Below are 17,675 nucleotides of genomic sequence, written 5' to 3' on the forward strand. Positions count from 1 at the left end.
TTCCCAAGGCCTCTAATTAAAATGCCTACAGTCCACCAATTCGTTCCTGTTTCATTGCCCAGGGGTTGCAAAGCTCCCTGCTAATGCTGAACACAAATTAACAAAATGCCGTGTCAGCCTTTCTTGTCCCATTACAATGTTATTGTCATATTTATTAGCACAAATCCCTGTAGGACACGGGGTGGAATATCTAAAAAGTGAGTTAAGCACTCTCCGTGGCTGGATGGGGAAAATGCTTTGGCATTTCGCTGCGGCCCGCGTCAACTTTGCGATCCCGGCTCACAGCCACTCTCCTCGGAAGACAAGCCAGCTGTGTTCTCATTCTGGATGGGGACGTTCTCTAGACCTGTAATTATCTTCCACTCCTGCTACCGTAAAATGACTAGGTTGTGGCCACCGCTTTTATTGCAAAGAACAGTGCTCCATTCGTTTACCAAAATTGAACAACCTAGAGCATTACCACAAATTAATTACAGACCGAGGGAAAAACTACACACAAACTGCACCCATCACGGTGCTCTAAATCACGTTAGCCTAATCGCTTGATATGCGGAATTAAGTTTACTTTTGCACATCTCCCTCCATTGATTCCTTCCCCTCCCACTTTGTGTCTATCTGGCTGCCTGCTTCTGCACTCGTCCGTGGGAGATACATTTTACCCCGAGGAATAGCAAGGTCAAAATAGGAAGAAAACAAAACACCTCTTTGGAAGGTTTGGCAAGGAAGCAAAGGTATGTACTATTACAATTTTGTTCTTGGCAACAACAGAGACATACATCCTGATACTTTCCTTCTTTCTCCTTGCCCACTAGAAAACTCTTCTCAAGTCATGGCGCAGGAGAAAGCGTAAGAATCTAAATATTATATAAAAAGGCACAGAGGAAGTCTGCGTGGAGAATCCGGGTCAGGGGAGTGATGTGTAAGCAGTGTCTTGATGGACACATAGAATTTCATCACCTGGAGAAGTGAGGGAAGAGAATTCCAGGACTCAGGAACAGAAAGTGAAAAAACACAGAGGCTTCAAGTATATATGGGGAAGGACAAAGGGCTCATATAGGCTTTTTCATTTCTATTTTTGTTTGTGTTTTACAAAAGGTATAATGCATTCATGTATGGAGATGTGCGCTCAAGGAATTATTTATAGTGGGGAACATGGTGCAAACATTTGGCAACCAATGATACAAACAAGGGACTCTATTTGAGATATCTAAACAATTAAGGAACTTGAGCAGATAGGTGTCTTACAAAGATAACTTTGTGCATTACATGAGGTGGGGGAAGGGTGAGGGGCTGCAGGCAGAGAGGTGGAGCTGAAGGTCATGGCTATGGCCCAGGTGGAGGGTGCTAGTGAGGACCTGAGCAAGGGCAACAGAGGGTGGAGGGAAAAAAGGGGGAACCACAGGAAACTCTTTTCGGGAAGTCATATCAATTAGGACTTCCAGTTGGAAGGCTTGGGGTAAGCAAAGTTTGGGATTCTGAAACTGTTATCTTGGAGGGGAAGCTTTTGTGAAGGTAGAATAAAGGAGAAGATGTGGGGCAAATGAGAAATCCAGCTTTGCAAACATTGAGTTTAGGGTGCCTGTGGAACATGTGGGTAGAGATGGCCATTAAAACAGTTGAAATTCCAACCTGGAAACCAGAGAGCTAGCCGAGCAAGCCTTTGGGTACATAACCCCCTCACATAATGACTCATCTCCCTTTCTGTCCATATATCCTTCAGTCCATCTAGCAAACACAAGAAGCACCTCTCTGTGGTAGACCCCATGCTCATGTCGTCAGCAGGCAAGAGCAGTTAACAAGCTGAGGCCATTTATTTTTTTTCTTTTTTTTTTTTAAATTTGAGAGAGAGAGAGCACATGCAAGTGGGGGAGAGGGGCAGAGGAGGAGAGAGAGATAGAATATTAAGCACGTTGTGCATGGAGCCCGATGAGGGGCTCAATCCCACAACCCTGGAATCATGACCTGAGCCAAAATCAAGAGTTGGACCCTCAATGGACTGAGCCACCAAGGAGCCCAGCAGAGCCTATTTCTTGGCTGATAAGGCTGAGCCCTTGCACTAACTACTTGGTCATTGGCCTCCGTCCCGGACTTACACAATAATCGTGATGCCATCACTATTGTCAGGTGAGGAACACAAAGCCAAGGGAAGTCATTCTCACTCCTCTCACTGCAGCCTTCCCCACACTGCCTGCCACATCAGCACCCAGAATCCACTGGAAATCTTCCACTGGCATTGGTATATGGATAAAGAAAGCTGCCAACAAAGCCTGGGAAAACCATTGGTCTCTATGCAAGGCAGCTCTCCTGGTACTTTCTCTTGATGCCTAAGACACCAACCAAAACTGTGACAGGTCAGAGTCAAACTCAATTCACACCATCAAATATGAGTGAGGACAGTGTTTGAGCTATATGGGTTTTTTTTAAGTTTATTTATTTATTTTGAGAGAAAGAGAGAGAAGAGGAGGGGCAGAAAGAGAGAGGGAGAGACAGAGAGAATCCCAAATAGGTTCCATACTGCCGGGATGGAGCCCGACTCCAGGCCCGAACCCACAAACTATGAGATCATGACCTGAGCAAAAACCGGGTCGGATGTTCAACCAACTGAGCCACCCAGGTGCCCCCTTGAGCTATATGTTATAAGCAAATATTTTCAAGCTTCTCCATGCTCCAGCATCACATATTGCTCATCCTCAAATCAGGGATTTTAGGGCAACATTTTGGGCCAGTTGGCAATGACTGTGGCCAAGGATTCACGAATGCAAGATTTTTGTCCCAACCAGCTACCGTCATTGATCCTGAAGCAAGACATTTAACTTACAGCACCTCACTCTCCTTGCAACAAAGCTTGTTAACTACTTCATGCACATGCAATGCTCTGAACATCAGTTTTAAAATTCAATAATTATTATTCATTTTCAACAAGTTAATCTCTCAAGAATTAGAGGAAAATTCCAGATTGAAGAGTTCATGAAGATCTAGTTAAAGGGATGAAAGTAAGATTAATAATTGTTACTCAAATAGAATCTGTCTCCTCAAGACTCTGCCTCCCAACTAGTGCACAAAGCATATTAGGATGTCTGCTGCCCACTAGGGGTGTCTTCTGTCCCACTGGGAGAGGTAGAATGCACGGTGGGGGCTATCAGCAGGCGCAAGCTCTGGGATGCTAGCCTACCTCTATCAGTACAACCCTCCTTGTTGAGTTTCAGCAATGTTATGGACTTCGGGAACTTACACTACTGAGGCAGGAGGAGACAGGGAGAGATTCCAGTTGTCATTTAAAAATGATTTGGAGGGGCGCCTGGGTGGCGCAGTCGGTTAAGCGTCCGGCTTCAGCCAGGTCACGATCTCGCAGTCCGTGAGTTCGAGCCCCGCGTCAGGCTCTGGGCTGATGGCTCAGAGCCTGGAGCCTGTTTCCGATTCTATGTCTCCCTCTCTCTGCCCCTCCCCTGTTCATGCTCTGTCTCTCTCTGTCCCAAAAATAAATAAACGTTGAAAAAAAAATTTAAAAAAAAAAAAAATAAAAAAAAAAAATAAATAAAAATGATTTGGAGACATCAAAACACCTCCTCTGCCCTGAGGGCAGTGGCAGAACTGTGGTGAAGTACATCCCTCGGCGATCTGGAGTGGGCATAGCAGAAATGTAACTGACCTCACCTTCAAAAAATGGAGGCATTTGCTAAATCATAAGAGACCATTATGAGGCACATTTACCATCGATAATTTACAGGGCAATAGATGAAAATTGTCAGATGAAATCTTAAGATAAGCATTGTTATGCACTAAATTGCATAATTCATCAGCATCCCACAGCTGGCCTCCATGTTTACTGTCAGTGCCTGGGGTTTCCCACAGTTCTACAGCTGCAGAGTTCCCAAAATTCATATGTTGAAGGCTTAATCCCCAATGTGACTATATTTGGAGAGGGCCTGTGAGGAGGAGATGAAGTTTAAATGAGGTCATGAAGTTTAAATGAGGGACCCCCAACAGGGACTGGGGTTCTTACAAGAAGGAGATACACCAGGGGTGCAAGCACACAGAGGAAAGACCGTTGAAGACATGGCAAGTAGGTAAGCATTCACCAGCCAAAGAGAGAGGCCTTAGGAAAAACCAAACAGCTAACACCTTGTTGAATTTCTACTTCTAGACTCCAGAATGATGAGAAAATAAATTTCTGCTGTTTAAGCCACCCAGCATCTGGTATTTGATTATGACAGTCCTGGAAAACTAATGCAGACGCTATGAATATGTTTTCTTCCTTACCATGGGAAACAGATCACCTGTTTTCATCCTATACATACATAATCAAAATAAATACACTTTGTTTTCGTGAACTTGCTTGTTTTCTTTCATTGCATTTTGTGCTTCTTGTTCCTCATATGACTTCTGAATCAACCCACCCCTACTTGTCTCTCTAGTCCTACCATGACTCATCATTATAGCGAGGAAGACTCCATCCCTCTCTCAGACAGCTAAAGATAGGCGAGGGCAATAACTGGTTGCATTGATATGCAGCCCTTTGTGTAAGCTGAGGGCTGCCCAGAATGTTACAATCAAACGGCATCCACCTAAAGAAAAACATGTGTCTTGTGTCTTCTTCCATCTTCCACCAAGATGCCCATCACTGACGTTCTGTTCGGCAATGACACCTGAAGCCAAAGAAGCCAGAGATAAAACTGTTGACCTCAAGATTTTTATCCTGCTTCCGGAGGCAGTTTGGACACAAATCCACAGAGAGTGGGCAGTGGGTAAGTGAAATTGATGGTGACACATAGCATCATCTAAACAAGTATGGTCCAGAGAGGGACATGAAAATGTCCAGCTGCCTTCATGGCCAGGACACATAGACCTATCATAGTTCCTATGATGCCATACTGTATACATCACATTTGAGCTCCTTGTCACCACTATGCCAGACTTAACATGAAATAGTGAGGCAGGGTATCAATGGGCCTCACTTTCACGGCAGACATTCTCTCACTAGAGGCCTGAGCTTGCTGTGACATACGATCCTGTATGGGAGCCAGCAGGGTGCTTGAACTGTAGCTGTAGAACTGTGGGCAGCCCAAGGAACTGACAGTAAATATGGTGTCCAGCCGTGGGATGCTGCGAAATGGCCACTCCTGAGAGGGCAGCTAAAAATCTAAAGGATAGCTCAAACTTCCCCAGAATTAGATTCACCAATAGGGACATTCTCTAAACGCTGCTCTGAAAACCAAAGGATAACTTCAGGAGACATTATGGAAAGGACTCAGGATCATGTCCCTAAGGATAAATGAGCAATACCACCTGGGATTTTAGCTTCAAACCCTTGGACTAGAGACATGGACAGCCTAAGGCTCAAGGCAGTGCTTACCAAACTTCAGATCCCTTAGGTACAACATTTGCAAAATGTGTTATGTCTGAATACCTGCTAGGATGGCTAATTTTATGCATCAATTTGAGTAGACTGTGGTTTACTCAGATATTTGGTCAAACATTATCCTCAGTGTATCTGTGAAAGTGTTTTGGGATGAGCTTAACATTTGAATCTGTAGACTAAGTAAAGCAGATTTGCCCTTCCTAATGCAGGTGGGCCTTGTCCAATCAGTTGAAAACCTGAGTAGTTTAAAAAAGCTGAGTAAGAGGGAACTGCCTGATGGCCTTTGACCTGGGACATTAGTTTTTTTCTTGCCTTTGGAGTCAAACTGAAACATTATTTCCTCTTGGGTCTCAAGTGTGCCGGCTTTTAGACAGGAATGGGTCTCCAACTTGCTCACTACAGATGTTAGGACTTCTCAGCCTACATAATCATGTGAACCAACTCCTCACAATAAATTTCTATCTATCTATCTATCTATCTACCTACCTATCTATCTATCATCTATCTATCTATCTACCTACGTAACTACTATTGGTCCTGTTTCTTTGGAGAACCGCGACTAATACACCTGAGATACCATATTTACCTAACACTTACTGAATCTTTAATGGCCTATTGGAATAAATACATTTTTAACTGCAACTTTATGTCATATTCACAAATTCAAATCAAGTATTTGTCATTCAAGACATAAATATATATACTAACTGTAAAATTAAATAGGCACTTATTAAAATAACAGTTCCCCTGAAAACACTTACTTCTGATGGTAACTGTATATGGAGCAAAACTTCTGTCTCTTATTTCAATTCCTAGCAAATGGATATCAACTATATTTTATAGTGAATCTTAGCTTCCTTTTGAAGTAGAAAATCCTTCATTCTTAAGCATCAAAAATAATCCACAATACCCAATACAACAGAAAGAATGCCATTAATGTGTTTTGGTTATCAGTTGCTACATTTAAAACTATCACAGAATGTGTGGCTTATTATGTCCCACCCATTTTGTGGATCAGGAATTCAGGAAAGGCTAGATTGGACAGTTTGCCTGTGACCTGTGGAGCATCAGCTGGGGAGGCTGAGATGGAAGGATTCACTTCCCAAGTGGTTTCTTCATCCACACATCCAGTAGCTCCATTTCCTGCCTCTTCCTCTGCCCCGCGCAAACCACCCCCCCCCCCCCCCCACACCCATCCTCACGTCTTTTTTTGTCCAGGACCTTCCACGGAGCTTTGGCTCCTAATAGCATGGCAGCCTTGGGACAATCTTCCTCTTATTTGCTGGCTCAGGGCTCCAAGAGTGAGCATTCTGAGTCCCAGGTGGAACTGGAAGACTTGTGATGTCAGTCCTGGAACATTATCTCGGTCACATCCTATGAGTCAAGCAAGTCACTTAGAACAGCCCAGAGTCAAGGAAAGGGGAATTAGACCCCAAAGCTTCATGGAAGGAATGTCAAAGAATCTGTAGCCATGTTTATTCCTCTACCCCATTCTTATGTACTCGACAAGGAAAAACTTCTCAGACATGGGATTTCCACATCACAGATCAAAGTGTATATCATATATCCAGAGCTTATACAGGAGCCAGGCACATGAGAGCAAAGGCATGGGTTTGGCTTTGAAATTGGTTATAGAACCTCCTGGATGACCTTGAGACACTTAAACTCGCTGCTTAAGTTCACCGAATCTTAGGGTTTGGTCTGTGAAGTGGAATAATGATACATTCCAGGACGGTTGTGTGGATAACTAGTACAAATTCTGCATCATCATGGTCCCTCATTAACTGTTAATGTTTTCAAGCAAACCCAGAGAATAGTGAGGACTTTCCAAAGGTGTTTTTAAAATACTCTATTTATTACGATAAAACCTATGCATAATCTGAAAGAGAACGAAACATGATAGAAAACGTCTTCTCAAGCTTAAAGGTACAGTTTTTTTTTTTTAGAGGAAATCCACTACAAATCTTCTCAGAATGTTAAAGTTACCCCCAAATTCCTGCCACAATATTTGAGATGTCTCTACTTAGCAATCATGTAAGGAACTGACAAAACAGAACCATCTTTTTTTTTTCAAATGTTTATTTATTTTAGAGAGAAGCGGGGGCAGAGAGAGAGGGAGACACGAATCGGAAACAGGCTCCAGGCTCTGAGCTGTCAGCACAGAGCCCAGCGTGGGGGGACTCAAGCCCACAAACCGTGAGATCATGACCTGAGCCAAAGTTTGGCACTTAACCAACTGAGCCACCCAGGCACGCCCAGCACCATCTTTTTAAAACTCTAATTAAGCAGGCATTTGGGGAGGTAGGAGAAAGTGGAGTTCATGGCAGGTTGGCATACTCTGATCCACAGGTGCTCAGTGGTGGTGAAAACACCGCCTGTAGAGGGGCATTTTGGGAATGTGCTGGATGTGGTTTTACCTGGCCCAATACTGGGAGCAGGGTGAGCATTACTGCATGTGGGGGGCAGAGACCAGGGACACTGGACACACAGAGCTATCCCCCATGATGAAGCGCAGTCTCGCCGTATGGTCACATGAGTGAAAATCTTGTTTTTGTGAACCTGGAGTGAACTTCATTTTATGTATAAACATATTTCTACTTAGCTATAATATATCCTTTACTTTCCAGGAATGTAAATAATACCTAAAGCAAATGCATAAATACAAAATTCTATTTTGTTCAGAATTCCAAGAGTTGTTTGCTGTTTGGGAAAATCATGTCACCAGCAGCAGGACCAGCTTGTGTTGCCTGAGTCGCCGAGAGCATTGTTTTAGACTGCACTGGAGGTAGCAGATGTCAAGCACCTGACCCCTTCATGTGGTGTCCAGAACAGGGCACCCACACCAGAAGTAATCACTAATTACTTTGTTTTTATTCCTCTTTATATTTCAGTTATGACATGACACTGGTTTTTCTTAGACTGTGGGTGTGGGTGGGCTGTGTTATCTGGGAATTTCACTTTGGGGTTGCAAACAGGGGCTTAAAAATATTCGTAATAAAAATGAGGGTTGAGTCTGACAGGACTGAAAGCCTACTGCTTTAAAAGTTTGCTGTGGATCAAAAATGCCTTTCCAAGTGGAAACACCAGGGAATCATTTCCTTTCTGGAACCTGCTGGACCTGGGAGCAGCCCAGCCGGGTTGAGCAGAAGCAGCTGGCTCTGACGCATGAAAGAGCTCTTTCTCCTCAGCCCTCGCAGGTGAAAAGACAAGGACACCCCATTGGCTTTTCAAAACTGAAGAAAAGACTCAGCAGACTTCATATGGCCATGTGAGCCTCCACAAGTTATTTAACGTAAGCCTCAATTTCCCTACCTGTGTAATAGAGATAAGAATAGCTCTCGTATTGGGGCGCCTGGGTGGCTCAGTCGGTTAAGCATCCAACTTTTGATCTCAGCTCAGGCTGCACAGTTCGTGAGATTGAGCCCCGCAGTGGGCTCTGTGCTGACCTCACGGAGCCTGTTTGGGATTCTCTCTCTCTCCCTCTCTCTCTCCGCTCCTCCCTTGCTTTCTCTCTCTCTCTCTTTCTCTCTCTCAAAATAATAAGTACACTTAAAAAGAGCCTTCGTATTAAGCACCCATGTGGTTTAAGTCCGATAAATAAGATAAAGCATGTTTAGTGCTTCTCTCAGCATCCCTGAACATATGATGCTCAATAAATGAGAACGTGTATTTATTACCACTCGGATAGCACTTTACACATACTTTTCCATATACTGTTTCCTTTGAACTTGATATACATTATCCCATACAACCTTCCCAACGACTTCTGAAATATTATATCCTATGATCTCATAAAGTTGGGGTGACACCAAAGTGTGTGTATGCTCTTTCCACAACACTGTGCTGTCTCCACCCATGCTGACATTACCATTTCTTGAATCGCTCATTCCACAAATATTTATTGGGCACTTGCCACATTCAAAGCACCGGGCCTCAGCAGTAAGGACAAGAAATATCACCCCCTCGGAAGTAAGGGGGGCCCAGGATTGCCACCATACCTGCCCTGGGTCACATCAGTAGCCATTAAACTGGCTTTGCCCACTCAGAATCCGTGCTGCTCCGTTTATATTTATTCTATACAGCTCTGAAGACAGAAGTACCCCCTTAGAGGAGGAAGTTACTGCAAGAGGAAGCTAGGGGAAGCTCTGGAGGGGAAAATGCCTTTGCTAACAGTTAAAGTTTCCAACAATGGAAGAGGGGGCAGCCTCTTGAGAATAGAGGCTGTGCTGTCTGTATCTTTAGCAGACACTAGGGAAGAGTGTGAGGCTTGACCCTGGGAGGAAGGCTTTTACAATCCATTCAATCTAAGAAGCTAGGAATCACTTCAAGACCACTTCTCAGAGTATAGGTTTTTGCTTTTAACTTGTCCCTTCAAATGTCAGATGTTTTTCCCTCGAGTTCGTTATTTCAGTCATATTTTAACCTTCCAGTTTACACAATGGGGTGAACTGGCATGAAAATGGTCTGGAACCATGGGGGAAAGGAAGGGGGGAAAGCTAGTTTCAAACAGAGAGGGAGGCAAACCATAAGAGACTCTTAAATACAAAGAACAGACTGAGGGTTGATGGGGGCAGTGGGAGTAGGGGAGGGGAAAATGGATGATGGGCATTGAGGACGGCACTTGTTGGGATGAGCACTGGGTGTTGTATGGAAGCGATGAATCACAGGAATCTACCCCCAAGGCCAAGAGCACCCTGTACACACTGTATGTTATCCAACTCGACAATACAGTATATAAAATAAACAAATAATTAATTAATTTAAAAAGAAGAAGCAAAAAGAAAATGCTCTGGAACTTAAGTGATTCCATGGTCCCAATGTAAATTCTCCTTATCCTGTCCTAAATCTGTATTCCCAGGGAAGAGAAACCCCCCTGGAAACTGATAGTCTACCAAGTACACAAGCAGAATACAGGAAATCTTGGCCAGAGGAGGCTTGGCTTTGCTTAACTTTGTCCAGGAAGCTGTGTAACCCACACTATCCGCTGTTAGAAATCTACAAGGACAAGCCAGGTCCTTGGTCCCATGGAATTTTTTTTCTTCAGGCATGAAAATGTTAAATATAGTCATAAAAACAGTGACCTAACCTGTGCCCAGAAATATATTTTTTAAATGATTTTATTTCCAGTTTATTCCACATTACTCTGGTCTCAAGCCAATTAGTAGAAACTCAGTACTTGACCTTCGCAGAGATTTGGGCTGAAACACGTGTGAGACAAACTTTTCTGAATGCCCTTTTTCCTTACCCTGCTAATGGAGAATTTTAGTCCCTTTATTTGTGACTGGGGTTCATGACAAACGACTTCTAACTCAAAGGGAAGGCAACAGAAATAAAAGACCAGTCCTCTATACCATCATAGGTCATCGGCTTCCACACATTGTCACACACATCACACCCGACTTGACTTTATAACTTCAGTTCCCTGGAGAGAGTTTATACCCACCTGGTCTCATTAAGGCAATGCACAATTGCACAGGAATGCACAATTCCCACTGTGGGACCAATTAACCATTTCCATATCAGGCACCGACATAACCACACCATCCAGTTTGCCCTCATTATTTATGTCAAGTACTTAATTATGTTACAAACACTCAAAACAAGTGCCGTATTTTCATACTGTGGGTGGTGATTTCAGACATTAGAACCAATTGAGGGTCCCCCCACTGCACCGTTTCTATACTTCCTAATGTGTGCACCAAAATATAAAGTGATCTGCAGCTTTCCACTTGAAGCATTTTTACAAGCAAGCTCTTAAAGGGATACGATCAAATATGCTTGAACATCTCATGGCATCTGAAAGGAAGAATTCCCAATATCAGGGGAAATGCACAGGTGACCATGTAGTGTACTGTCCTCCAAATCTCATGGCAAACTCCCTCAGCACAGGCAAACAATGGCAACAACATGAACAAATGGCACACATTTCTCAAGACTGAAAAATGACAGAATCTATTCCCAGAGTGGTATTCTTTACTAATCAATAAGCCCAGTGCCTCACATGACATTTTTGAGTTATTCTCTTTGGGATGAACAGCATATTTTATAGCTAATTGTTAGATTAAGCCTTGATATCACCATAATTTCCCAATAGTGAGGGTACTAAGTCCTAAGGAACTATGAAGAAAAGTGGTCAGCCTCTTTTTTAAAAGGCCATAAAGAATGAGAATAATTCCTATTGGCTTATAATAGTTTAGAAATGGTTAGTTTAGAAATGTAATAGTTTAGAAGTGGCCCAAAGGAATTGTTTGTTGCACGACTTCCAAATCCTGTCTCTAAAACGGAAAGCATGAATGCCCCAAAGTTGGCTTTCACCTTGTGGTTTTCTCTCCAGATCTTCCTTTCCTTGTTCATAGTTGCCTGTCAAATAGGATTAGAATCGTGACGCCAGCCCCAGGCCAGCTCAAAGGCTGCATCCGGGGCAGACCCTCAGATATGGCCACTGCGATGTTAACCTTGGTCTGGTGACAAGGCTCAGGCCCAGCTCTGGACACCAGGGCAAAACAGACTCCTTGGTGCTCGGTCCTGGTTTTCTCATCAGAACGATGATGTCCCAGGATGACTTGTGGACAAATGTGAAAGGGAAAAGAGGAAACCTTTCTTTCAATCCAAAAGGAAATGACCCAGCTGGTCTATAAGCTGACAACCATATGCTAACTGTTGGCCATTATTGAGTCCCTTCTGAACTGCAGCAGGGGAGGGAAATAAGAGGGAGAGGGATGGTTAAGTACTCATTGGATGGGGCATGGAATAGGGTCTCTCCTTTGGGTTTTATCCCAGGACCTCTTTGTTAAGTACCATTTTCCAATGGCTGGACCAGGACCCATTGAGGGTAATTCTTTGCTCTGCCAGCCCAGTGTTTGTTCCCAAGTTGAGTACCCATCCTCATGAAAGGCTGCGTGTTTCTTTAGGATTAATTTCAAGCCATATACTTCTGTTTTGAAAGAATGATGGCTTTTGCTCTGTAATGAGAGAGCAAAAGAGCAAAGGCTTTTGTTACCAAATATTCAGCTCCCAAAAGTTGAGTCACTATCACGGGGCTAACCAGACAACGTCACCACCTTGCAAAGCATAGCATTGACACTATTTTTCCCTGGCACATCAATTTTCTCATAACAGCCAACTCCACTCTGTTTCTAAATTGTACGCCTTATAGAGAAAGGAAGGCCACCACTCCTCAGCCAAGCCCCTTCCCCAAAGGGCTGGCATAGCCTGTCTGCAGGACTATGCAATCATTCTTGAAAATCAGCAAAGCTGGGACCACGTCCCATTTATCTGACCCATAAATGCAGCTGCTGAAAAGAGATGCACGTTTGCCTCCCTCACAAATAAAAATCTAGGTAGAACATGCCTGAGTTGGTGGGAGAGTAAAGAGAGGTTCACCTGTCTATGCCGCCAGATTCTATAAAACACAACTGGCCAAATAGTAACAAGAGCAATCGCAGGGAAGCCCACCTACAATTGGATCTCAGAATATATTCCCATTACTCCAGGGTGTCACACAGACTCAGTGGAATGATTTTTCAGCTTAATGCAAAAGGAGAACTGCCACTGGGTAATAAATTCCTCTGGGTCCTAAAATAGTAGTCCACCAGGTGATCATTGCAAGAAGCAAGAGGTATTTTACCTCCTCCGTGGTGGCAAAGTGCCTCTTCTGATGCTGACTGATTCCCACATGCACAAACCCTGCTTGCCGCTCACCTCCGTCCCACCTTCCTGAGGACAAGGATGCTCCTGGCTGTATCAGCACTGCCAGCTGAACCGGCAGCAAACTTTATCACCAGTACCTCATCTCAGCCAGGCTCTCGGCTCCATGAAGCAAGAGTCCACCAATGCTAACATTCGAAGAACCCAGAGGAAGGGGAGAGAGGTCTGACTTCCAGAGGAGTGATGTGCACTCGTTACCACTTGCCGTCCAGCCACTGTGGCCGAATGGCAGCATCCCTCATCAGGCTGTCCTTAAACATCACCCACCGGTGACTAGCTGGAGTGTGTCTGTGTGTGTGTTGGTTGGGAGGGCGGGGGGGTTCATCGTGGAGCCGGATGCTCTGAAATGCCCAGTGCTCCTGTACCTCTTCAGATATTAACATACGTAGGTCAGAATTAGCCAAATTTCAAATGGCCACGAGCATATCCCGAATGGCCCTCTGTCTGTACCTCCTCTCCTCCAAGTCCCAATCTAAATCTCGGCGTCTGACAAACCGCGCGGTGAGAGCCTGCAGAAATACTAGGGAAGAACCCTTGCCGGAACCGAAACCGAGATGAATACAACAATGAAAAAACACTTAGGACCTCGTGGGCTTGCAGGCAGAGCACTCGAACCCAGTATGTGCGAACCAACAAATGCAGGATTGGCCACAGCGATTTATAGCAGAGATGCTAGCAGAGATTTATAGGAGAAGCGAGAGTGTGGCATTCTTGCAAATGCCGAGGTTTGGGGGAGAAAGGTGGAAACGGACAATGAAAAAAGAAAAAGCGACAGATTCCAATGCAACCCAAACATTTGGAGCCAACCTTGCAATCAGAAATTTTACCATGATTTCGGTGATCCTGATGGTCTTTGAACCACGCTGGAAAATGTCACAATCGATGTTTGAATTAAAATCCAGTAGATTTGCCAAAAGACCAATTGTTTAAAATTGGCAGCATTCCAGAGAACTTACTAGGCTGCATACTGCCCGGGGCTGAGAGAATTGCTAATTCTAGAGAAAGTTAATTATCACCTTATTGATAAAGGGGTAATTTTTAAAGCTTATGGTGTGGCTTTTGTGACTCATTAATTAAAATTTAGAGCAATTTACTAGACACAGCGGTGGCTTCTATTACATTATATAGGTACCAAACTATTTGGTTTTTTTTTTTTTTTTTCCTCCCAGGGGCTGTTAAGAAGCCCCCTCATCTCTCCTCACCTGCCTTCCAAAGCACCAACAACAACCACAACAACAAAAACATTAAAAACGTGCAAATCTCAAACCAGCCTTTTGGGAGATCGCTGGATTCAGATGCCCAAGGAGGCATTTAAACAAAGCTCCCTCCTAGATAGGTCCAATGTGCCCACCAAAATGAACAGGCACGTGTGCTCCCACCCAAAGGGACCGCTTTTACAAACTTCATCTCCAAAATGTTAGACCGAATGTTATGCCCTTCGGTAGTTAAATGGGAAGAGAGTCACTCCTCCCCTCCTCGCTCTTCTCTCCACCTCACCATCCCCGAGTAAAAAAGCATAAGGCTCGGAGGCAGAGGACTGCACAGACTGAAACGGGAGGTGCTTGGAATCTGAAGCCCCCAGCCCCACCGGACTCGGGGCAGCGTCGCCTCCCGCTTCCTGCAGGACGCGTGGACTGCGGGGGGCACGCCCAGGCCACCTGGCTGGCGTCAGTGTGATGCCCAGGCTTCCAGGGGGACACGCCGGCGAGGAACGACGCCCCGCGGAGCTCAGCCGCCCCCTACCCCCACCGGCCGGAGCGAGTTCCGAGCTTCCGCCCGCCCCACCTCTGCCTGGACCCAACGGTGTCAGAAGGCGAGCGTATGTGGGTGCGGTGTGTGTCCTCCGAGCGCCCCAAACTGTCAGCAGATCTGCAACACCCTCGGAAATGTTACTCCCCCAAGGTACGAAGGGGTATTCCTCTCTGAGCATTCCTTCTTTTCATTCCAGGGAACTTCAGTAATGTTGCCTTAAATTTGTTGGAAGTGTTTGCGACCCAGAATTGAGATTAAAAAATAAATAAATCCACCACGTTATGAGAGAGGTCTAACGCAGTCTGCTTGTGATTTTCACATCGTTTAAAGTTGTAAGAAATTTTAAATTCGATCTTTGTGCTTTGAGGCACCGACTGAATTTTTTACAATAAGCAAATATTACTTAACGTTGAGAAAGTCATTACTTTTTTGAATTTCCAGAGTAAAGTTTCTTGCAGCAGGACCACAGCCCCGTGGGGTGTCCCAGCGCGGACTTGATTTCTAGCAGCTGGTCTGCTGGCCTTACCTGCTGCTGGAGAGCCCTGGCACCCCAGCCCCCCAGAAGCCAAGAAGCAGAAAGTGAAACTGTTTCTGCTGGTTTCACTTGCCTTGAAAACATACCACCAAAAGCAAATAAAGGACCGAAAGCCATTTACTCGTTTCTCTTAGTGTTTTATATTCTTTCCATTATCGTTCATTTACTTTTTTTTTTTTTTTTTTTTTTTTTTTGCAGCCAAATAAAAGTAATTTTGGAGGCACGAAGAAATTGAAACACGTTACACACAGAAGAACTGGTTTTTGTGGGATTTGCACTTGTGATTCTATAAAGCAAGCCGACTGATAAACTTCCCGAAACATTAGAGACTGTCCACATACACAATTTAAAGAGCTAAGGAAAACATAGTTACATTTTCAAAAATATCTGTCACACACATGTTTAAAAGGTAAAGATTCTGGTGCCACCAAACAACTCCCCTAAAATTGAAGTTCCTACGTTAATGTTTTATTTGAGTTTAGATGATCACTACTGTCCTTCTAGGTAATCTTCACCCAGGTGCTGTTGCTCAAATAACCACCCCCCCACCTCATTTTTTCAGGCTCGTTCTACCAAGCAACACAAAAATGCTCCACACAACTATTGTACCCCTAGATCGTTTACTTTACCACGCTATAAATTCCTTCTTAGTTATTTTTATGCTTTCACTTCAAATAGTCTATGTTTTTTTAAGTCTTGAGAATAAAAGCAACTATGCCTCTCACTCTTCAAAAATGGTTCCTCTGGTTGAAAAGAAAGGAAAACACAAGAGTGTACAACGTCTCGATTCTGAAAAGCCTGGATCACTTTCTCAAGTACCACAGGGTCTGAGACCAACCCAAAGCCACTTTCTCAGAAAGCTAGTGATTGTCTAACCCTCTTGAGTACTATCATATAATCCGGAGACAACACCATGAGTCACCTCTCCATTATATTATAGGTAGTAGAAAGGGCTTTGACTTAGCACCTCAACTATCGCTCAAATGACTTACAGCCGACGACACCACCCTCATCCACTGTCCTGTTCTGCTCGGCAAGCAAGCTGCAGAGGTACCTTCATGCTGCCCCGTTCCAGTTACACAACACCCCACCTGGGAAGAAGGTAGCTCTGTATTTGAACTTGGGAAAACTGATCCTGACATTCCATAGCCACCTGGTTTTTTCCCCAAAACTAACCAGTACCAGCAACTAGCAGTAAATAGCATTCTCATCTGTCTTGATAAATTAAGAAAAAAAACAGTACAAAGACATGTAAAATATTCCATCTGGGATATAAATAATAAAATTCAATTTTAAAAAGTACTCTTGCATGTTCACAACACATCAATTTTAATAATTAGATTTTAGTAAATACGTTTATCCCAAGACATGAAACACTTTTTAAATTAAAACAAAACAAAAGCAAAGCGAAATCATCATGCAAAAAAAAAAAAAAAAAAAACACAAAAAACACAAAAAAAACCCCACAGGTATTTGAGTTCACATTCAGGGGAGAAAAAACAACTTTCTATATATTTAAATGCAGTTAAAGAGTAGTGAATGTGTACATACCCCAAATTTATAAACTATATAATTCTATCCTGCATCTTCCTCTCTAAGATCTGGTTAAGAAATCAAACATTTTTGTTTTGAGTAGGAGGAACTGAAGTTTACCTGCTGGCCTCAGTGGTTTTAGGACAGGGCACTCGTGCATTGCCGTAGAGGTAGGCATGCAACCCAGATAAACTGAACCAGATAACCTGTCGTGATGACAGTAGAGAGAGAAGGAATCCTGTGTCAACGGCACACCCTCCGATTGTGCATCTCCCTTACCTACGGCTTGTTCACCAGAGCCCTGATCAGGTTCTTTACCAGGCCGGGAATGTTGACTCAGAAGACAGATGACTTTCGGTACATGCAAACCGAGTATTACAAAAGCTAATCTTCCACCCGTGTGTTAGTAGCTCACAGTTCGTCTCCAGCAGCCCTGCTCTCCGGCTGCAAACATCTCATTAGACTAATGCATTCAGCACAGGCAGAAAACTCGATTTACCATAGCTACAGCAATGAATTTCCATTACGATGACAGCTTCAACCACATCATGTCCGGAAAACCAGCCAACCACTGGCTTTTAAAGAACACACACATTTTACATGCAGAAAACGAGGCGTGTGTGTGTATGTGTGTGTGTGTGTGTGTGTGTGTGCGTGCGTGTGTTTCGTGTTTCCTTCCTCTTAGCAGCCCAACTAAGAGAAATGTGCAGTGTAGCTTTTTGCCGACATGAGCTGCAGGGTAATGACACTTCTGCTTCTTTGGTAGTTACGTCCTTGTAATAACCTGAA

General features: G+C 43.9%; 1 protein-coding gene across 6 annotated transcripts in view; it reads right to left on the reverse strand.

Moving 5' to 3' along the window:
* The window catches only part of SCML4 (Scm polycomb group protein like 4), a 125,375-nt gene extending 107,987 nt beyond the window's left edge, over nucleotides 1-17,388 (reverse strand). For 3 of the 6 annotated variants that reach the window (XR_015251452.1, XR_015251451.1, XM_025925807.2), the window contains exon 1: nucleotides 17,166-17,379. The gene's annotated coding sequence lies outside the window, so the exon portion shown is untranslated. Of the gene's footprint in view, nucleotides 1-17,165 lie in introns of all 6 variants that reach the window. The other 3 variants (XR_015251453.1, XM_086707536.1, XM_086707535.1) reach the window with 3 other exon arrangements.
* Nucleotides 17,389-17,675: the final 287 nt, after the last annotated feature.

This window comes from Puma concolor, chromosome B2 (genome assembly GCF_028749965.1).
Source record: "Puma concolor isolate L17-30 chromosome B2, mPumCon1.1.hap2, whole genome shotgun sequence".
NCBI classification, from domain to species: Eukaryota; Metazoa; Chordata; class Mammalia; order Carnivora; family Felidae; genus Puma; species Puma concolor.